Source organism: Festucalex cinctus, chromosome 4, assembly GCF_051991245.1.
Source record: "Festucalex cinctus isolate MCC-2025b chromosome 4, RoL_Fcin_1.0, whole genome shotgun sequence".
In the NCBI taxonomy this organism is placed as follows: domain Eukaryota; kingdom Metazoa; phylum Chordata; class Actinopteri; order Syngnathiformes; family Syngnathidae; genus Festucalex; species Festucalex cinctus.
The window spans coordinates 30904101-30927332 of NC_135414.1; the positions used below are offsets into that span (position 1 = coordinate 30904101).

At 40.6% G+C, this 23232-nt stretch overlaps 1 protein-coding gene across 3 annotated transcripts in view; it reads right to left on the reverse strand.

Moving 5' to 3' along the window:
• Window positions 1–23232, reverse strand: part of znf536 (zinc finger protein 536) — a 288563-nt gene that overhangs the window by 225270 nt on the left and 40061 nt on the right. Inside the window, exon 1 of one of the 3 annotated variants that reach the window (XM_077520263.1) lies at window positions 18488–18665. The exons of 1 other annotated variant lie outside the window; for it this stretch is intronic. The gene's annotated coding sequence lies outside the window, so the exon portion shown is untranslated. Of the gene's footprint in view, window positions 1–17952; window positions 18078–18487; window positions 18666–23232 lie in introns of those variants that run through there. One more of the 3 variants, XM_077520262.1, reaches the window with a different exon arrangement.

Here is a 23232-nt window from a genome sequence, read left to right on the forward strand (position 1 = left end):
TTCATGCTTACACATTTAGGCCAAATATTATGACTTTATATATATATAAAATTTTCATTAAATGACATAAGTTTTTAAAAAGACGTAAAAAGCGTCATTTGAAGCGAGCTCGGATGTGCTCACGTTTGACAATGGTTCAAATTAAAAATTGGTTCCCTGAGTATTTGTGTTAAATTCCCACTTGTTTGATGTTATGACTGTAAAGGATTTAGTTTAAAAAAAAAAAAAAAAAAAGACTTGTGTGGCGTCGTTATAGAAACAACGTGTGCTACTTTTACTGTTAGCGAAGAAGGAAAAAGGAGGAGGAGGATGCTAATCATCTTCTTAGCATGTTTTATGTAAAGGCCATCTGCTTTGTCGCACTTCAGCACCCAGGCAACCTTTAATAATATAAGCACACGCACACACACAATCCCGCCCCCCAAAGACTTCCCCAAATGCCAGTCACACCGTTTAACCCCAGTGGCGGTGGCCCATCCTATCACACAAAATGTCACAAGAAATTCCCATTTGGACCACTAGCGGCGATGCTAAGCTAAAAGGTAAGCGCTACCTTGGACCAAATCTACAACAATAACAACAATTGTCGAGGGAAAAACAAAACAAAACTTAAATCTTAAGCTAGGCTAAGCTAACTAGCAGTGACCATTTAGCATATCCATTGGTTCACAATGTGGCTCTCCTACTAGCATAACGTGCATAGCAGAGCTGTTAGCATTTGAGATAATGCTAAATTCATTCACGTTTTGTTTTGTTGATTTTTTTTTTTTTTTTTTTTTAAAGCTCTTAATTTATGCTGCATTCGAGGATGTTCGGAAGTGGGATTTTTCCGAGTTCAAACCAGGAAGTGTGTACGGGAACGAAGTCGGAAAAAAAGGACCCCAACTTCACCGACGGACTACAATGTGACGTCACTCTAAAATGGTTTCCTCTTTGGAAACAAAGACCATGAGTGGTAAAACACAATTTACTCGAGTATAAAACGAGATAGCTTTCTTCATTCATGAATATTAAACATAACTTCTCATAACACAACATACGTGACAATATGCCGCTATCTCCCTGCTTGAAATTATACAGTGCAACTACTAAACTGTATCAGATGCTTATTAAATAAGATAAAAACAATAAATGAATCAAAATTGCGAGAATGTAAGTTTTTGCTGGAGGTCAAAAATCAGTATAAGAACCAAATATGCGCCATTTTGGTTGTTTACTTTCACCTCGAATGCTTTCAGGTCGGAACTGTGAAAAACCAACTGGGATATATCCGACTTCCGACCATTCTCGAATGCAGCATTAGAACCTCAATATGGACAAGCAACATAGACGTAAAGACACAACACTCCCCTTTGAGCTGCATGCCTACGGCGGCGCTAAGCTAGGAGGGGCAAAGTCGTCAAACGTCATTTTTGTGGATGCCGAGACAACCGAAAACAAAATATCAACTTATTTTCAATGTCCGTGCATTCGCTTTAACGTGAAAGTTTCCCCTGCCAATATGGCCGTCATGCTGGCGCGGCAGTTAGCCTGCTGTGTGTAGCGACTTCGAAAGATTCTACTAAGAAACAGGCTGCTATGCTAACTAGTGATAGCCACAAAGCCGATACATTAGCCTTCAAGCTAATGCTACAGTCACTTGAGATGTTCTGTTTGCCTTTTCGGGAGATTTCATCTAGTAAAAAAAAAAAAAAATGCTAACTTGTGCTACATCCACGTCAGCGAGGTTAGCATTTGATCTTATGCTAAGCTCAACACTGTACAAGTGTTAAATTTGCTATTTTTTTTCCAAGTAAAGTTTAGATTTCGTCTCATGAACTTTGCTAACAGATGCTACATACAGAGCAGTGACGTTAGCATTTCAGTTAATGCTATATATATTATAGATGTTTTTTGTTTTTTGTTTTTTTAAGGGGGTGGGCTGCCTTCATGTTTAACCTCGGTATGACCCGGAAATGGCTCTTTTGGAAGGGTGGGAGAGGGGGGGGTTAATGAGAGGAGAAATACACACTGCACCCAGACACGCACACACGCACTGTGGTCACCTTTTCAGTGTCCATCAGGATTGTGAGTCTAATCCTCATCGGATCATCTCGTCAATGCCTCGCCTCTTTCTGTGTAATGGAGCCCATCTTGGACAAGACACGCCCCGCCCCCCTTTCGCCCTTATGTTCTCACATACACACACACACACACACACACACACATGTGCAAGCGCACAAACTCCAGCCTCTCCTTCATTAAATATGACCACTTGTGTGGCCTTGACATGACATCATCACACTTTCTATAAATATTTCGGATAAAAATTTCTGTTTTCTATATATATATATATATATATATATATATATATATGTATGAAGAGAGAGAGAGAGAGAGAGAAGAGAGTGAAATATAAAATTGAATCATGTTTAGCAGCATTTTGTCCCACAATCCACATGAATGGACCTCATCTTGCAAGCAACAAGATGAAATATTGCCTTTGACGTTTCTATTTACAACAAAGTGTCTTTTTAAGACCTTTAAACGGCAAGTTTAAGCATCAAGCATTTTTTTTTCAAAAAAAAAAAGGAAAATTCAATTTAGAAAATCTAAGACTTTTTTTTTTTTTTTAAAGAAAAACTTTATTAAAAGATTTCTGCCCTTTGACTGACATTATTTGATTTATTTATTTTCTTTTTCGTCGTTTAGACCTCCAGACGCTATATTGTTAATAGATTAACATTACAATTTTTTTCTTATTTCCTATTTTTAATGAAATATATTGAAAGCAGCGACACAAGTGGGATTGCAGTTACACTTTCTTTTTACAAATTGACCATCCTAAAGTTCCAAAATTAAGTTAAAAATGTAAAAAAAAAAAAAAAAAAAAAAAAAAAAAAAGCTAAGTAAAATAGGATGACATTTTTTATTATTTATTTTCCTGGCGGAGGTCCTGGCGTCTGTCTTTACCCGCATTACCAAATAGCGACAGCGTTTGATTAAAATTGTGTGCAACGTATAAAAAAAAAGCAAGGCGAGGAAATGGGGACTGGGGATGGGGGGGGATGGTGGGGGGGGTTGCGGTTTACCGAGGTGGAGGGGATGGGGGGGTGCGGAACCTCCATAATTAAGATCACTTGGCAGATTACCTCCGGCGACAAAAGCGTGCGAGCGGCCGCCTGCAGACACCAAAATTGGAAGGAAAAAAGGACAACGCCGTGGAGGAGAGTGACCTCCGCCAGGGAAGCGCAACAACCAGAGAACAACCCCCCCCCCCACCCCACTACAGCACCCTGCGGTCACATAGTACACATACACACACAGCGTAAACCACAGTGAAAACAAACTGTGAAACGCCAAAAAACACAAAGGCAACAACAGTGCACTGATGCTAAGCTAACTAGCTAGTTTTCTTTTTTTCACCTTTTTTTTTTTTTATCATTTCAGCATCCATTCTGATGCAATATTTATTCCCCAGCAAATAATTGATTTCATTTTTTTTCCCCAGAGTTGATTGTTCGATGTTCTAGCACAGGAAGCTAAGCTAACCAGCGTTAGCCATTGTAACTAGCTTTGTTGCAGGGCTTCGCTGATTGTTTGGAATGAAAATTTATGTTAGACACATAACAACGATGTTATGGTACCCGCTGTTTCATCTATTGGCAGTTTTTTCTTTGTTTTTTTTTATGCGGTGTTTTGGTAATCATTATGCTACCTTACATGCATAGCCGAGATGTAGCATCAAAGCTAAACTAACAAGTTTTACAAATATATGGTTTGCATTGTTTTGTTACTGGTGGTTTCGTTGCTCATTTGATACATATATAGCAGCAGCGATGTTAGCATTTGAGCTAATGTTACCACAATTTACCCTACGTTACATGGAATAGCAGAGATGTTAGCATCAAAACTAAACTAGCAAGTTTTACAAATATTAGTTGGCATTGTTTTGTTACTGGTGGTTTCGTTGCTCATTTGATACATACATAGCAGCAGCGATGTTAGCATTTGAGCTAATATTACCTCAATTTATGCTACGTTAAATGTGTAGCAGATATGTTAGCATCAAAGCTAAACTAGCAAGTTTTACAAATATTGGTTTGCAGTGTTTTGTTACCGGTGTTTTCGTTGCTAACTTGCTATATACATATGTTAGCATTTGAGCTAATGTTACCTCGCAGTGTTTTGTTACCGGTGTTTTTGTTGCTAACTTGCTATATATATAGCAGCTAACTAACTATACTATATTGTTGGTATTAATATTAATATTGCTTTGTTGCTTTTTGTAGAATTGATCATTTGGGACCACAAACTGAAATATTAGTACATGAAGCTAAGCAGTAGCAACACTGCTGGTGCGATGAGTTTAAAAATAATATTCAAATGATATATTTGGTAAACAACATGTTAAAGAAAGAGCACGGAAAGCCGGACAAACGATGTTTTTTTTTTTAGGGTTAAAAGCAGCAGACGTATTTGCGGAAGTCTCATCCAAGTGGTCAGAAATCAACAAACGCATATTTACCTGGAATAAAACAAAAATATCTCCAAAAATAAACAAGACAGTTTTCCTAGCTGTGTAAGTGGCGCTTTTGACACGAGGCGTTCACAGACGCTCGTGTGTTCGCTCCGTTTGCCTTCCGGGACCTTTTCTTGTTGACTTTTGCATAAACGTCCAACGCTAATGTGGAATTAAGCTAAGCGCGCCTTCTCCCGGGACCTTCGACTGCTTTCTTTCTTCGTTTTTAGACATTCAGGCCACTGACTTGCACATGCTGAAGATCCCCCCCCCAAAAAAAGGAGCAGAGGTGCTTAGAATTGCCAAAAATTATATTCAAGAGTACTGTCACTGTACAATAATGTGACTCAAGCAAAAAGTAGTCCTCCAAATAGAGGAGATACTTGAGTAGCAGTAAGTTCTCAGCAAAATACATAAATACATAAATAAAATATCGATTAGCTGGTGAAAATTCAGATATTGCCCCAAAATACCATTTTAATGATTTTTTTTTTAATGCCAATTTAGCCACAAAAAAAAAAATGAACAAAATGAGCCCAAGATGTCTGCATCAAAACAAATTATCATTTTGATTATTGAAACTGGGTAATGGGTTATCTTTTTTTTTTTGTGTTAAACTTCATCTTGCATGAAAATGGTCTGCTTCAAACCAAGATGGCCGACTTTCTGTACCTTTTCAAGTATAGCTTCTTGAGACTTTTTTTGTGGGTCTCCTCATAATAGATATGGCTACAAAATTTGATGTTGCTGGTAGTAAATTGCTACGCGGGCTGAATTTTTGAATCAACGCCACGTTTTCGAACCATTTCCAGGCAAATATATCGTAGAAATTGTACTTTCTAACTGACCGACTGACGAGTGATAATTTCGAAAACTAAACAAAAATAATTTCGTCAACACATTTTTCACCGGACTAAAACTAGACTAGACTAGAATAAAACCCTCATTAATTAATAAACAATAAGTGGGACTAAATCAGTCTGCATTTTCGTCGACTAATGAAGACGAGACGAAAACGTCCTTCGCTTAATAAAAACTGGACATTTTAGTTCATGAAAAAAAAACGAGACCAAAATGATATGATGTAATTGTGTGTGAAGTTGTTTTTCATCAAAAAAGATGAGAAAATATTATGTGAAATAGTTTTCGATCCAAAAAGGTTCCAATATAAACTGCTGACAAAAAAAATATACACGAGCAAAACGGTTGTCCTGACTAAAACTAGACTAAAACGCTGACAGTTTTTGTTGACTAAAACGAGACGAATAAAATGACGTTTTCTTAGACTAAAATAAAATACTAGATTTATAGTCCACTAAAATGGACTAAATAAAAACGGGATGAGTTTGACTCACAAGCGTGATTGAAATTGGACTAAAACTGAGACTCTGTTTCAAAATGGCAGACAAATTTAACACTACAACTGACAAATAATCAATTTCAAACAAACCCTCTCACCTGCAACCAAAGACTCGTTCTGACTTTACAGGAAGAAGTACGCAAATAGTGTGAATGGTTGGCAGTTCACCAAAGCAGCAGGTGGCTCAAGTCACATGACTTGGCATGTGTCAGGAAAAAAAAGTTTGCGATAGTGGCTCTGTTGTAGTTGAATGACTCGCGACTTCCTCCCGCTGCTGCTGGCTCAGAGGAATAATACAAAAAAAAAAAAAAAAAAAAAAAGCTGCCAGCGCTTCGGATTGAGTCTTTAATTCACGCCCGTGTGACATTAAAACCCTTCGCTTGACTCGCGCCGCGCGCCGACAAATGCGGCGGCGCTTTAATAGAGGCGCATTTGGCACCACTTTTTTATCAAAGCCAATTTATCGACGGCGCCGCCGATCTGCGCGAGACGCTCGTTGAGAGGCAAAACCTCCAGATAGCGTTAAGTACATCATCCCTCCTCGACGATTCCGCCTGCATTCTTCTTCTTCTTCTTCCTGTCATTGCGCATTCGTCTGCTCGCCGGCGGCCATGTTTGACAACAATTAGTGCGACAAGAAGAAGAGGAACACCTCAAGTGTGCTCAAAAGTCTTCATTATTCACGCGTCAACTCCTCGCAATTACGAGTCAAAAGTCGCTAAAAAAAAAAGAAAAAAAAAAAATTACCAAAAGTCCGGCAACATTTGTTGCATTCAGTTTGATGTTTTTCACCCGCGAAAATTTGGTGCATATTTATTTTTTTTTTTTCCCCCCCATTTTTTAAATTCATTCATCTCGTGAAATTTTCACATTTGGTGGGGCTGCAATTGAGTTTGTGGGGCATTTCAATTTCATTTTCAATTTCAATTTTATTTTTATGTCACTCTTTAAAGTAAAAAAATAAAATAAAAGTGCTGCAACATTTGCTGCATTCATTTTCGAGCTGTCAAACGATTACATCTTTTAAATCAAATTAACCACATCTTAGAATTTTGATGAATCACGATTGATAAAAAAAAAAAAGACTTTTTGATCATTTTTTTTTTGCCTGCCAAATTTAACTCATTTCAACCCAAAAACGTGTAAATACGTTTTTAATGCTTTGTCCTTCACTCCCAAAAACATATTTACACGTTTTTGGGTTGGAACAAGTTTAAGAGCACCTGTTCTGTGTTTTAATTGTTTCGTCATTTTAATGTTATGAGGATGTCAACATCTTTTGATCCATTTCATCCTCCTCTTTTTCCAATCAGTTAATTACTTGCAGGATTTAAAACGAGGAGAAAAAAAAAATGACCTCGATAGTTTGATATGAAAAAATTATTCTGAATGTCATATACAAACATTTATGAAATTATTTACTTTAATGCATGTAGTTATGTTTATTGCTCAAACACAAACCTGTGCTACCTTTAATGGAACCATCCGCTGTCAGGTAAAGGATCATCTGCGGTCAAAACTAATCGTGTGATTAATCTGTGGTAATACACGATTCATGCAATGATTTTTTTTTGTGATTAATTAATTAGTTAGTTAATGCTTTAACTTTGACAGCACTAATTCATTTGGATTTCGTTTGTTTTTATCCCCCTAAAATTGGTTATTAATACATATTTTATTTTTTTAAATTCATTCATCTCATTAAATTTTAATTTTTTAATTACAAATTGGTTTACTCATTTGTTTATTAATTAATTGTACAAAATTGAAAACTTTTTAATTCATTGTATTAAATAATCCGTTAATTTAATTTAATGTTTTATTTGTCATGTAATAAAAATTCCATAATCTCACCTCACTAAAGCACATTTACATTACCAAGAGTACCAATATTTGTTTGCAATATTATGACATTTCTTCCCTTTAAAATGTTTGCATTCATTTTTCATTCCTCGTTAAATTGCTATTAATTTGAATAAAAAAATTAAAAATGAAATGCATTTATATTTAAAACTTTTTTCATCGTAAATATTTAATAAATCAGTTTAAATAATACAATAACAATATTTCTATTATTGAATTAACTTTTTATAAATATACGTTTATTCATTTTATTAAATTACTGGTTAATTAAAAAAAAAAAATACAAATTACTGGTTAATTAGCAAACAAATGACAAAACGATTAAAACTTGAATTTGTTTTAATTTAGAATGAATTATTTTATATATTTTACACACAAATATTACTTTCTGACATTTACATTTTATTGAAGAAATAATTGGTCAATTAATCATAAAAAAAAAAATGAATTGAAAATATGAGATTGAATATTGTTTTATTTGTAAAATTACCCCGTTGGTATATTTTCCATTTAAGTCCAACTCTACTATTGATTGCGTTAATGTCTAATTATTTTTTTCTTTTTTCTTTTTTTACATTGGATGGCGGGAGGACGTGCGGATGGATGGATGAGGATTACGCTTGGCCAAGGGTCCTCTTAGCAAGACTGGTGTGGGTGGGGGGAGGGGCTAAGAGGGGCCGGCGCTCACTTGAGCTCTTCTGGAAGCCGAGCTGACCCGCTAAGCGTCACCTGAGATCCACTCTGACACGCGATACACTCCCACGCAGACCCGCACGCGCGCCCGGCCAAAGTGACGCTCTCACGCACGCGCCACACTCGAACGCAGCGCGATTAACGGTTTTCCACCTTTTCGATTGGCAACAATAAGCTAACTTTCCGTGCAAATTGAATGGGAATGCCAAAGAGCTGAAGTGAAATGAAAAGTGGTGGAATATGCACAAGGTGGCGGTTGATGATTTTGCACATCGTAAGCAGTCTTGTTTTTGTTGTCTTAATAGTTTGAGGTAAGAGTGTGACGATATATATCGATATCGCAATAAATCGTGATACTTTGTCTCCCGATCGTGATAGTGATACGCCGACGCAAGTATCGCGATATTTGTAGTTGATATACAGCCACGTTAACGGCTCCATTGTTCCTGACTTATTGAGCAATTACTTGGCTGCCCACTAGGGGGCAGCGCCTCATAAGAGTGGCGAGGGAATTGGACGCAAATTTCTACAATGATTCCGATGGTTTGATGTATGCTCGTTTTATTAAATCATACATTCTCGAATGAAATAAATAATTAGGGATGGGTGAGTACCGATACCAGGTATTGGTGCCTATTTAAGAGTTACAGGCCTTTAAAAAAAAAAAAAAAAAGAAAAAAAAAAAAAAAAAAAAAAAAAGTGATATCGAGCATCCCTAAAAATAATATCAGCGGCACACACAAACTGTCTGCGATGAAATCCTTGAAAATTACGTTACACCACCTGCGCCACAATATAGACCTGGTTTCATCTAATCTACTCTTTGTCACCAAATTGTAAGATGTGGCGGGGAGTCATAAAAAAAAAAAAAATTACCTAGTTTCATCTAGTCTACTCTCTGTCACCAAATTGTTAGATGTGGCGGGGGGGTCAGAAAAAAAAAAAAAAAAAAAAAAAAAGTGATATCGAGCATCCCTAAAAATAATATCAGCGGCACACACAAACTGTCTGCGATGAAATCCTTGAAAATTACGTTACACCACCTGCGCCACAATATAGACCTGGTTTCATCTAATCTACTCTTTGTCACCAAATTGTAAGATGTGGCGGGGGGGGGGGGGGGTCATAAAAAAAAACAAAAAAACAAAAAAAAAAAGTCCTTTGTCTGCCGGAACTCCTGGTGATGAATGAGTTCATATTTGATCATGACGTCACACATTTTTCCTTTTTTAGGGTTCAACCTTGGCTGAGGTCTCCTTTTAGCTCATTTTTGCCTCTCTCTCTTTTTTTTTTTTTTTTAACGACGCATTAACCGCTGCTCCAAATATTTACTACGGTTTGGATTAATTAAGAAAATTGTTGATCGTAAACGATTAAAATCCACTTTCCGTGTGTCATTGTCAGGGACGAAGGGCTCATGCTATACTTTTAGTGTCGTAACACTTTCATTCATGCAGAGCAGTTGAATCAATCAATTAGCTGGGCTGGAGCTTTTTTTTTTTCTTTTTTTTTAACTCTCTGAACGAGAAAAGTGCGAGCGCAAAGACAAGAAGACGAAGCAACAATCCCTCCTCCCCAAAACCCCCAAAATGCCGGAGAAAAATTCCGATCAAGGCTAGCGCGCAAGCAAATAGATTTTGTGCCGGATGAGCGCCGTAACGAGTCGCACACAAACGAGCGCGCACCCCCGGGCGGGAGAATATCCCGCTATTGTGCTTTTAACCCGGCAGACCTGCCGCGGAATGTAAACGCTTTCACATCGCATTTGTAAGCTCCGATGAGCGCGCGCCAGACGCTGGCTTTGATTTTTTTTTTTTTTTTTTTTTACCTTTTCAAAATAGGGTTCCAAAAAGTAAGGTTTGAAGCAAAGGCGTGGGACAAACAGGATTTCAATTGGGAGTGTCAAGAAAGAGTTTGAAGCCAAGTGTAGCTTTCAATCGAGCGTTTGGGTTCTGAGGCAGGGTTAAGGTTTCAATGGTCAGGTTGGGGTTTCAAAGTAGGTATTAGAAACCGAGTTTAGGGTTTGTAGAAGGGTTTCAAACATGGATCATGTTGACGAGACTGAACAGACATTTGTGTTACAGTTTCAAATTAAGGTTTCGAGGTCCGGAATCCTGCAGGTTTTAGATTGTTTCCACCTACTAATACACCTGAAATTAAAGATCAGGATCGTTATCAGGTATATGCTTGATGAGCTGATTATATGAATCAGGTGGTCTGAAATATCTAAAAGCTGCAGGACTCCGAACCTCGAGGACTGGAATTGGCGAACCCGGTTTTTATAGTTTCAAAGAAAGTTTTCAATTTGGACTTTCAAGCCTTGATTAGGGTCTCAATTAAGGGCTTGACTTTGGGTAGTAGCAGGGTAGGGTTTCAAGCTCGGGATTAGGTTTCAAGATAGGGTTCGGGTTTCAAATGAGGAATTCAGGAGTTGTTAAAGGTTTTGAAGAAGTTTTTATTTTTTTAAGGGAAAAGGTTTCAAATTAAGTCAAATTAAGGTTTCAAATCAGGGTTTGGCTTTCCACGAATGCTGACGTTTTCAAATGACAGTTTCAACGTTCAAGTAAGATTTTCAAGCAGGGTTAGAGTTAAAATTAGGGTTTCAAGCCTTTGTTGAGGTCTCCATTAAAAGGGATCGCTTACTAAATTCCTGACACAAGCTAGAAACCTGACTTTAACAAGTTTTAAAAGTTGCCTGTAACCCTCATTAAGGCTTGAAGGTCTGATTTCATATTATATCTCCAACCTACAAATCCTCATTTAACACCCCAATCAAGAGTTGAAAGAATTATTTAAAAGCCCTGTTGGACACCCTTCTTTGAAACCCCAACCCTGACTACAAACCTACATTTTAAAAACCCTAATTTGAAGCGCCTATCCTGCTTTGAAAGCCCAACATTTGTTTGAAACACTTAACAGGAAACCCTTATTTGAGACCCTAACCCTGGCTGGACATCTTCATTTTGAATACCTGACTCTGGCTAGTAATCAGGGTTCAAATGGCGCTTTCAAAACAAGGTTACAGGTCAGGGTCAAGGTTTTAAACCTGACTTTGGGTGTCAAGATATGGTAGGGTTTCAAGCCTGAACCACTTTTTGTGTTTTCCTGCCTGCATATTTTTATTTTTATTTTTAAATTGAGATTTAACGTTTATTCATAGTTTCACACTTTTATTTTTATTTATTTTTGTTGTACTCGTTCCATCAGGCAAACTTTCATTAAAGATCCAATTATGCAAATGAGGAGCCGTTGAATACGCACAATGACGCCGTACCCTCGCGTGCGCGATCAGAGAGCCGAGGAGGAGGAGGAAAAAAGGAGGCGAGAGGAGGTGAACGGCTACTTTACCATCATTTAAAGTGCCCCTCCTCCTCCTCCTCCGTCTCTGACGAGGAGCAAGAGAAGATGGTTTTCACGAGGAGAAGCAACAGGAGGATGAGGAGGCTGAGAAAGAGGAGCAGGAAGAGGAGATGAGTGGGTGTGCAAGAGGAAAAGGAAGAGGAGGAGGGGTTGGGGTGGATGCGGAGTTTCAGGAGAAAAGTGAGGAGGAGGAGGATCACGATGAGGGGAGAGGAGGTGGAGGTGTGCAGTAAAAACAAAAAACAAAAAAAACCTCCTCGTCCTCTGGGGAGGAGCGAGAGAAGCTGGGTATACATCAAGACAAGGAAGAGGAGGAATGAGAATGACAAAGGAGGAGGAGGTGAGTGTTCATGAGGAGAAGGGAGAGCAGAAGGAAGTGGCGAAAATGAATGAGCGGGATGAGGAGCAGGAGGAGGACGGAAAGGAAGTAGAGGAGCAAGAGACGATGGTATTCATGAGGAGAAGCAACAGGAGGATGAGGAGGCTGAGAAAGAGGAGAATGAGGATGACATTGGAGGAGGAGGTGAGTGTTCATGAGGAGAAGGGAAAGCAGAAGGCAGAGGAGGAGGACAACAAGCACACAAAAGAGGTAGAGGAGCAAGAGAGGAAAGAGGAGGACATGGATGAGGATGACGAGGTGGAAGAGGATGAGGGCAAGAAGGAGGAATGTGTCCATGAGGGAGACACAGAGAAGGAGGAACAGGACAAGGCTGACACGAGTGGAAAAAAAAAACGAAGACAAGAAGGAGAAGGAGACGAATAACAAGGAGGAGGGGAGCAAGATGGAGGTGGACTGACAGGAAAGAAATTTTGTCTTTCCAACGTCCTCCGTTGTAGAGGCTGAGGAGGAAAGAGACAATGGAGGTGGAAGGAGGAGAAGAAGAACGAGGAGGAGAAAAACGGAGATGGAGGTGGAAGGAGGAGGAACAGTTGACGCTCTTCATCATACAGTTTAAAGGTGTGCCTCCTCTTCCTCAGGACAAGTATGAGGGCCATGAGGGAAAGGAGGAGGAAAAATAAAAGGAAGGAGGAGGAAGAAGGGAGGAGAAGGAGGATGAGGAGGAGAACACAGATGAGACGGACGTAGTGAAGCAAGAAGAACAAGTGGAAGATGGAGGAGGAAAGACGAGAATAAGCAGGTAAAGGAAAATGGAGGAGGAATGAGGAGGAGGAAGACGAGGAGGTGCTCATCATCATATTCAAAACCGCAGCTCCCTCGTCTCCTCTGAGGAGGAGGTGCTCGTGATCGTTATGCATGCTCCTCATCTTGTTTGACGGCCACTCGTTGGCATTAAAGGTGGGCCTCCTCTTCCTCGGGACAAGGATGAGGAAAAGGAGGAGGAAGAAGGGAGGAGAAGGAGGAATGAGGAGGAGAACACAGATGAGGTGAAGCAAGCAGAACAAGTGGAAGATGGAGGAGGAAAGACGATGATGAGTAGAATAAGCAGGAACAGGAAAATGGAGGAGGGAATGAGGAGCAGGAAGACGAGGAGGTGCTCATCATCATATTCAAAACCGGAGCTCCTCGCCTCCCTCAGCCTCTGAGGACGACGACGACGACGACGACGACGACGAACACCCCTCAGAGGCCGAGCAGCAGGTGGAGGAGGAGGCGCTCGTTATCGTTATGAATGCGCCTCCTCGTCCTCCATCTTGTTTGACTGCCACTCGTTGGCGTTACGTCGCCAGGCAGACGGCGGACCGCGCGTTCGCGCGTTCGTGCGTGCGTGCGTCTCCTGATCCGCTCGGCGACGCCGTGTGAATTGTGTAATGGATACGACCCTCGACCCTGACACGCGCACGCACGTACGCACACGCACGTACGCACACTCGCTCCTGGTGAGAGCGCGCGGATGCTAAACAGGAGCTGCCATGATTGACGGCCGCTAAGCTGTTGTCTCCGGGAATGACATGGCGGAAAACAGGCACATCAAAGCAGGGGGGGGTATTAGCGGGGTGGGGGTTGTACGAGGGGGGTTCTTGACATCCCGAAATCCCAAATGAACTTTGGGGGGGAGAAAAAAAAAAGAACAACAACAAACAGGAGAAGAAGGAAAAGAGAAGTGAAGCTGAGAGAAGAAAAAAGATGAACAACAATTCTCTCTTTTTCTGGATGCTCGCTTGAGCGCACGCACGCACGGTCACGCTCGTGTCAAGGCCGCAACTTGGCACACGCGCTCCCGCACACCTGCCGCACGCCGCGAGAAAGTTTTGAACACTCCTTATCAAAGACACAACACACGCTCGCACAGAACACACGCGAGTGGCTTAAAGCGCAATACAAAATGGATGAATGACAATAATAATAATAATAATAATAATAATTCGGGATGGGCGAGTACCGATACCAGGTATCGGTATCAGGCCGATACCAGCCCTTTTTCAAGTACTCGAGTACTCGTGACGCAGACGAGTACAAGCGAGCGACGGCATAAGTGAGTCCTCCTTGCCTGTAAGTGGCGCTATAGCTTGCAGCAGTTTTTCACCAAAACGTCACCTGTTTGGAAATACTTCAAAATTGTCAATCTCAAACTAAAAGAGCATTTTTGTGTTTTATTTTGAGCGTTCAGACTATTGAAGAGTGACTGTGCTGTTTTGTTTTGTTTTTTTGTCAAAATGAAAGGAAATATATTTGTTTAAAAATGTCTTTTTGTGATTTTTTTTTTGAATTTGTCAAAATGTACTACTGGTATCGGCAGTTGGTATCGGTGAGTATTGAGGGTCTGGGTATCGGCATCGGTCTGAAAAAAAGTGGTATCGAACATCCCTAATAATAATAATAATATTAATTCGAGACTCAAAACATGATCAAATGTGTATCCTGTATTGGCAAATTTTTAATTGAAGCAAAAATGTGATGTGAGTTAACCTTAATCCCCCCCCCCCCCCCCCACCTCCAACCACCACCACCACCATCTTGCGCCCACGTCAATAAACATTCAGCAACAGAATCTAGTCGCTTTCTTTCAATTGTTTTTTTCTTGTCATTTCGTCAACAAATGTGACTTGAACGCCCCTCAAACACGCTCCTATCTTAACACACACACACACACACGTTTGTTTTGTATGATTGTGGGGACTTCTCATTGACACTAAAACCAGGTCTTGACCCTCAAAAAAAAAAAAAAAAAAAAAAAAAAAAAAAAAAAAAAAAGTGGTCTGAACTTGTGGGGACCAGCAAAATGTCCACACAATATCAAGTTAGTTAAACCTGGGAAAACACATGCGTGTGGGCCCCACAATGTAGCAAAGACAAAGGCACGCACACACACACACTTCCAAATTTGCCTGTTTCTGTCCCGCACTTTTTTTTTTTTTTTATTTAGGAATCAGATTTGACATCCCAACAAGCCTGCACCCTCTCCACGGCTTTTTCTCCACACTTTTAATTCAGGCATCAACTTTGACGAGCACCATTCAGACACACATTAGGAACCCCCATCTGCCTCCTTGACACCACCCCCAAAAAACGTGCACAAGAAAAAAAAAAAGCAAAAAACAAACAAGTAAAAAGTACTCCACTCATCCTGAACCCCCTTCTTAAAAATGACCCCCCAAACAACCACTTTCATCCCCAGCACAAGAGCCAAGTCACTTTTTTTTAATTCAGGCATCAATTTGACCCCCAAATTAGGACCCCCGTTACGCAACACACTTCTTGGACATGACAAAATCTGCTGCCGTTATAATACGATGTAGCCGAACAGAATATGACACACAAGCAACAAAATCGTCAATACTAAAATATGTTACAGAATATCATAAAATGGAACATAACAGCAAACCGAATATCATATCATATCATATCATATCATATCATATCATATAATTGTTATTGGAAGTTGAGTCAGGTTTCGACTGCACTTCCTGCCTCTCAATCCTCATCTGCTAAAAAATGCTAAATACGCTATAAATTGCGTTTTTCACACAGGCATCAAATTTGCTGTCCGAAGCAGCTCCCTGAGGACCCCCCCAAGCCCCCCCCCCCCCCCTACCCAGTATCACGCCCCAACATGTACACACACACACACAATCCAGAGTGACACATTTACACCGTTCGGAGACATGACGACATCATCGTGCATTCTGCTGCTCTTCATCACCCTCATCATCATCATCATCGTCATTAATGTGACACTCACTCGTTAAACACACACACACACACGCCAACACGCACCAACGACGACGACGATCCAGAAGCAAGCCGGCCCGAATTTTGACTGCACGGAAGGTTTATTTTCCCCCTCACAGGAATATATGAGCAACGGCGGCACATGATCAATTGCACTCTTGGTTGATCGCATACATAATTTCCAAATTTGTTGCATGACACATACGGGCGACCTGTCCTCTTTCTTCTTATTTGTCAGTTTGTACGACGTGACAAATTGTTACTTTCCTATTTATTGCAGCTCCGTCCGCGTCTGCTCAACTCCAGCATGGTGCAAAAAAAAAAAAAAAAGATGAAATGATGCTGGATTTTCTTGGTGCGCTTCATTCGGGTGTGCGTGACGGAAAACGGCAAAATGAGACGTCACGGGACTCTTTCGTTCCAATGGAATCGTGACACGTTGACCTTGGTGGAAAACAAATTTTGCTTCAAGTATCACATCAAATCGTGACTCCTTGTTACATTTCATTGTGTTTCTTTCAAGTGTTGAATACTGCAAACTAGATGACACGAAACTGCAACTAAATCAGCAAATATTGTCAGTTGGCATTTTTCATTTTTTTGTGTATTTGTTGAGCTTGGTAAAAAAAAAAAAAAAAAAAAAGTCAATTCCACCTTAACCACAGCAAGACTAATTTGGTGTTCAATTGTGTGTTGAATTGTGTTTGGTTCGAGCGTGTTACATGTCGAACTTGGGTGCCGACGACAAACTATTAAATATTCGACATATCGACTCTTGTTACTCGGACTTCATTTAGTTGCTTAATTGTGTGTGCTAAATTGAGAGCGAGTTTGAGGTCACGGCCGCCACACGGCTGAGGTCACGGTGGAGCGTTAAGAGTTGCCGCTGGGGTACGACGGTTGCCGTTTGACGGAGAGGTTGGGGGGGGGGGGGGGGGTTATGGAAAGGGGGGGGGGGGGTTCTGTAACACGCCACATGCTCACTGACTGTCTGCTGTCAACGTTGGGCAGGTACGAGGCTGTTGTGACGGTTAATTAACGCCCCCTCCCCCATTGATCGGGTTTGGGGGGGGGGGGTTGGGGGGGGGGGGGGGGTCACTCTATCCACGTCACAACAAATCGACTCGCCGTGCGGGAGCCACTTTGTGCGGCAGCAGAACGACGAACGAACGAACGGCGGCGTCTCACGCCGGTGATTGACAGGCGGCTCAAAAGCTCACTTCCTGTAATCCCAATTGGGGAGAGGGAGGGGGAGGGGGGGTGGGGGGCTACAAATCAACAAATAACGACGCCCTCAATCTACTTTTTCAACCCTAATTTGATGAAATGGCGACGGCGAGGCCTCATCGATGAGCTGACATTCACACTGGAGGCATTTGACACAACATGGCCGCCAATCATCATCATCATCATCATCATCATTTAGAAGCCCCCCCCACACACACAATTGACAGACCCCCTCAGTGGCAGGTTCAAGTCACATGACCTGGGGTTCACGTGTAACGGGGATTACAAAAGCTGCCGTGTTGCTCCCCTTTTTTTTTTTTTCCTCCCCACATCAAGTGTCATCCGAAAAAGTGCACAAACGAGACAGAAGACAAGCAAACTCGAGCGGGGTGTCCTCCCTTCCGCACGTTTGGATAACTTTCAAACCTCCGCGGAAGACCCCCCCCACCCTCAACGCGGAACATGTCAAACGAGCCCCCGGCCGCTACAAAATGGCAGACTTGTCATCCAATAATTCTCCGACGCGCTTTTCTCGATCCTTGTCATGTCATCTTTTTTTTTTTCCCCCCCCAACTTTCTTGCACCAAAAACGTTGAGACGATCGCGCGCGCTCAAGTTGGCAAAGAAAAAAGAAAAAAAGAAAAAGCGAACGAGTCCACACGCACGTTAAATGTGCGCGTGCGAAAGACAAAATCCACTTTGCGTTATATTGCGCTCTAATTGCTGCGGTGATTTCATTTCACGAGGCTCACCTGAACGCTTCAAAACAAAAACAAACAAAACAAAAAAAAGAATCCAAAGAGTGTGTTCACTTACCTGTTTGTTTTTTTTTTTTTTATAAAAAATCCTTCCGCGTGCACGCAGACGGATGAATAAAAAAAAAAAGTGCGCGTGGGACCTGTTAAAGAGCTTCCACGCTCCACGCGCGCATCCCGACCTGACGTGGGAATCTTGTCCTTGTGAACCCCCCCTCCACTCTCTCTCCACTCCCTCCGTCCGTCCCTCCCTCTCTTTCTCTCTCTCTCTCTCTCTCTCTCTCTCCTTCCTCGCTGCATGCATGCGCGCGCGTCCCGCGGATCCTCCGTCGGCAGCCGGGAAAGCATCCGCGTGCACCAAACCAGAAACAAATCCACTTTCTTTATTTTGACCTTCCTGCTGTCTTTTCTTTTTTTCTTTTTATTTTGGTCACAATTGAGCACTAATTCCAAATGTGTGCAGGCGCTCGTGCACGCGCCTCTCGCGTTCTGCTTGTTCGCATGCACGCGATCGAGACAGCAAAAATTCCCTTTTGACGAAAACAACAACAACAACAACAACAACAACAAGATGACGGAAAAGTGGAATTTCTTACCTTTGGCGCTCCTGAAGAAGAAAAAGAAGAAGAGTCCGGAGGTCGAACGCGTGCGCGCGGCGCGTTTTTTTTGTTTTTTTTTTAGCGTGCACTTAAACAAGTCCCGAGCGCTCCGCAGATGACGAGCGTACGTATGCGTGCGTGCGCGCGCGCGTGCGTGTGTGCGACTGTATATCACCTTGTGGCGTATATATTTCATGTCAATAAAGCCGCCCTCGCCGATACGTGCACGCGCTCACACACACACACACAAACACACGCTCCTCCCCTCTGACGTCTCCACCTTCTCGCACATTAATAATAATCATAATAATCATCGTAATTAAAGTCGAATATGACGTGGCTATATTTACAATTATTCCACTACTTTAAAAAGTCAAATTGAGATTTTAATCTCTAAACAACACTTTTTGGAAGCAACTTTTTTTTGTTTTATTAAAGAGAGGAAAAAAAAAAAAAACTACACGTGCACGCGCGCAGCTTCCAAGCTGAATAATGCAATTATGCAGACGTGCACGCGCCGGGCCGGGAATGAATGAATGGATGAATGGGGGGCTTTGTGGAGGGATGATATCATGATGATGATGATGATGATGATGATGATGATGATGGTGGGCGCCTATAACGACGACCTCTCTCTCTCTCTCTCTCTCTGTCTTCGCACACACAACAATATCATTTTTCATCAAACGCACGCACGGTCCCCGGTGCGCGTGCACGCCGGGTTCACACGGCTGCGCGCGCATGCACAAGAGTCAAAATGTCGATCGGATTGCACTCGGAAGTGGTCGCGCATAATAGGAGAGGGGAAAAAAAAGGGGGGGGGGGGGGTCATATTCATAAGCCCCCCCCCCCCCCTCCCTCCACAATGGGGGAGGGGGGGGGGCAAACAATGACTATATATGAATGGCCAATGACACTTATATAATAGTGGAAATGGAAATGACTTATTATGACCCTGATAAATGTTTTGCGCAATATGTGGCATCGTTTTTCCTTATTAACAAGCAACTTACAAATATGAAATCATAAAAAAAAAAAAAATATTTGAAGCGGATGCTTTCAAGTTGTTTTTTTCCCACACCAATGTGTGTTTTATTATATTATCAGTGAGATCAAATCATGTAATGAAAGACTGGTGATTTTTATTTTTTTATTTTTTTTTATGATATTGCATATTCACTCGTGCAAGTAAATTAATATAATTATATATCTAGCTAACTTGACAAACCCTCAATCATCGGTTTTATGTGTTTTTTGCTTTTTTTGTGTGTGCCTTCTTTGAGGGTGAAATTGTAATTTGAGAAGAACTTCAAATAACTTTTTATTATTTTTGTTTTGTTTTGTGTTTCTTTGCCGCCCTCAAAGTTTGTTATTGTGTCGTGCAGCTGTTCCTAATATTTTGACCACGTGGGTTGGGAGCCAAACGGGGGAACGAGCAAGCCGATTGGAAACAGCTGTACAAGTGTCAATCAATAAATCCGTGTCAACTTTTCTTGTTCTTTTCATGTTGACGAGTTGAGACGGTGTACCTAATAAAGTGGCCAGTGTGTGGCTCGTCTGTTTTGTTTTTTTCTATTTAATTACAAAGCAGTACAGGAGCTGATCACTCCGTTTTTGTTTCGGTTTTGTTTTTACCCAATTATCAGAGTTTTTATACTTAAAGGGATACTTGACTTATTTAGCAATTTTTGGCAGCCAAACATGAATATTTTGCCTATAAAAAAAAAAAGTGATATTTTCATTATTTTTCATGTACAATTATGACCTTTTAAAAACACATTTTGCAACTTGCTGTCGACTGAAAATGACATCACAAGGGCTCAGGTAACCAATCACAGGTCAGCTTGTGAATGTCACGTGACCAAATCTAGAAAACAGGTGATCTGTGATTGGTTACCTGAGCGCCTTGTGACGTCATTTTCAGTCGCCAGCAAGTTGCAAAATGTGTTTTGAAAGGTACTAATTGTACATGAAAAAATAATGAAAGCATCAAATTAATCACAGACGAAAAATTCACTTTTTATTGCTATAACGGGCTAAATAAGTGAAATCTTAAAATATTGAGTGGGCACTTTTGCCGCCTCTGAAAAGGAGAAGCACTTTTCCCGAATCGCATTTTTTGAGAAAATGACAAAAATGCAAGTGGCGCAAACTTTGTGTGTGCGTGTGACAAACATGACAAACGACCTAAAGAAACCTTCCATGCTGTGCTTTGAAACGGCTGATCGGTGAATTCCATGGGATGGCTCTGAACTTCCTTTTTTTTTTTTTTCTCCCAGTGGAGCGAGCGAGTGTGAAAGAGCGAGCATCAATAACAGCAATGGAGTACGCCTATGGAGCCGATAGTGAGGTGGTTGGGGGGGGGGGCTCCCCTTTTGGCCGATTCTCCATGGATGAGCGGCGCCTTCTCGCCTCCTTTTGAAGCGCCCCACCAAAGATTTTGCTTGAGCGGATGACAGGTCGCACAAAAGCGCCGGCCGATGAGGAACGTACGCAGAGCTGCCAATGTAGAGTAAACATTTTTGTATGGCGAGTATGTTCGAACATACTCGCAAATATGTTCCAATGTATTGAAATATGTTCGAACATACTCGCAAATATGTTCCAACGTATTGAAATATGTTCGAATATACTCGCAAATATGTTTTTTGCAAATTGTTTTTTGTCTACTTATTTTTCTAATGAATTGGTAATGTGGGCCAAATGCCTCAAAAAAATGTTTTTTTTTGTTTTCACTCACGCATGCGCAAATAATACCCTGTAGCATTAAGTATGCTAACATTGGAGCATGTAGCCTGTATGTACATTCGAACGTATTTGCAAGTATGTTTGAACGTATTTGCGAGTATGTTTGAACGTATTTGCGAGTATGTTTGAATATATTTGCAAGTATGTTCGAACGTATTTGCGAGTATGTTTGAACGTATTTGCGAGTATGTTCAAACATATTTGCGAGTATGTTCAAACATATTTGCGAGTAAGTTCAAACATATTTGCGAGTATGTCAAACATATTTGCGAGTATGTTCGAACATATTTGCGAGTATGTTCGAACGTATTTGCGAGTATGTTCGAACATATTTGCAAGTATGTTCAAACATATTTGCGAGTATGTTCGAACATATTTGCGAGTATGTTCGAACGTATTTGCGAGTATGTTTGAACGTATTTGCGAGTATGTTTGAATATATTTGCAAGTATGTTCGAACGTATTTGCGAGTATGTTCGAACATATTTGTGAGTATGTTCAAACATATTTGCGAGTATGTTCAAACATATTTGCGAGTATGTTCGAACATATTTGCGAGTATGTTCGAACGTATTTGCAAGTATGTTCGAACATATTTGCGAGTATGTTCGAACGTATTTGCGAGTATGTTCGAACATATTTGTGAGTATGTTTGAACGTATTTGCGAGTATGTTCGAACATATTTGTGAGTATGTTTGAACGTATTTGCAAGTATGTTCGAACGTATTTGCAAGTATGTTCGAACGTATTTGCGAGTATGTTCGAACGTATTTGCAAGTATGTTTGAACGTATTTGCGAGTATGTTTGAACGTATTTGCGAGTATGTTTGAACGTATTTGCGAGTATGTTTGAATATATTTGCAAGTATGTTCGAACGTATTTGCGAGTATGTTTGAACGTATTTGCGAGTATGTTCAAACATATTTGCGAGTATGTTCAAACATATTTGCGAGTAAGTTCAAACATATTTGCGAGTATGTCAAACATATTTGCGAGTATGTTCGAACATATTTGCGAGTATGTTCGAACGTATTTGCGAGTATGTTCGAACATATTTGCAAGTATGTTCAAACATATTTGCGAGTATGTTCGAACATATTTGCGAGTATGTTTGAACGTATTTGCGAGTATGTTTGAACGTATTTGCGAGTATGTTTGAATATATTTGCAAGTATGTTCGAACGTATTTGCGAGTATGTTCGAACATATTTGTGAGTATGTTCAAACATATTTGCGAGTATGTTCAAACATATTTGCGAGTATGTTCGAACATATTTGCGAGTATGTTCGAACGTATTTGCAAGTATGTTCGAACATATTTGCGAGTATGTTCGAACGTATTTGCGAGTATGTTCGAACATATTTGCGAGTATGTTCGAACATATTTGTGAGTATGTTTGAACGTATTTGCAAGTATGTTCGAACGTATTTGCAAGTATGTTCGAACGTATTTGCGAGTATGTTCGAACGTATTTGCAAGTATGTTTGAACGTATTTGCGAGTATGTTTGAACGTATTTGCGAGTATGTTTGAATATATTTGCAAGTATGTTCGAACGTATTTGCGAGTATGTTTGAACGTATTTGCGAGTATGTTCAAACATATTTGCGAGTATGTTCAAACATATTTGCGAGTAAGTTCAAACATATTTGCGAGTATGTCAAACATATTTGCGAGTATGTTCGAACATATTTGCGAGTATGTTCGAACGTATTTGCGAGTATGTTCGAACATATTTGCAAGTATGTTCAAACATATTTGCGAGTATGTTCGAACATATTTGCGAGTATGTTCGAACGTATTTGCGAGTATGTTTGAACGTATTTGCGAGTATGTTTGAATATATTTGCAAGTATGTTCGAACGTATTTGCGAGTATGTTCGAACATATTTGTGAGTATGTTCAAACATATTTGCGAGTATGTTCGAACATATTTGCGAGTATGTTCGAACATAGTCCCCAGCCAAAAATGTTTACTCCATATTGGCAGCT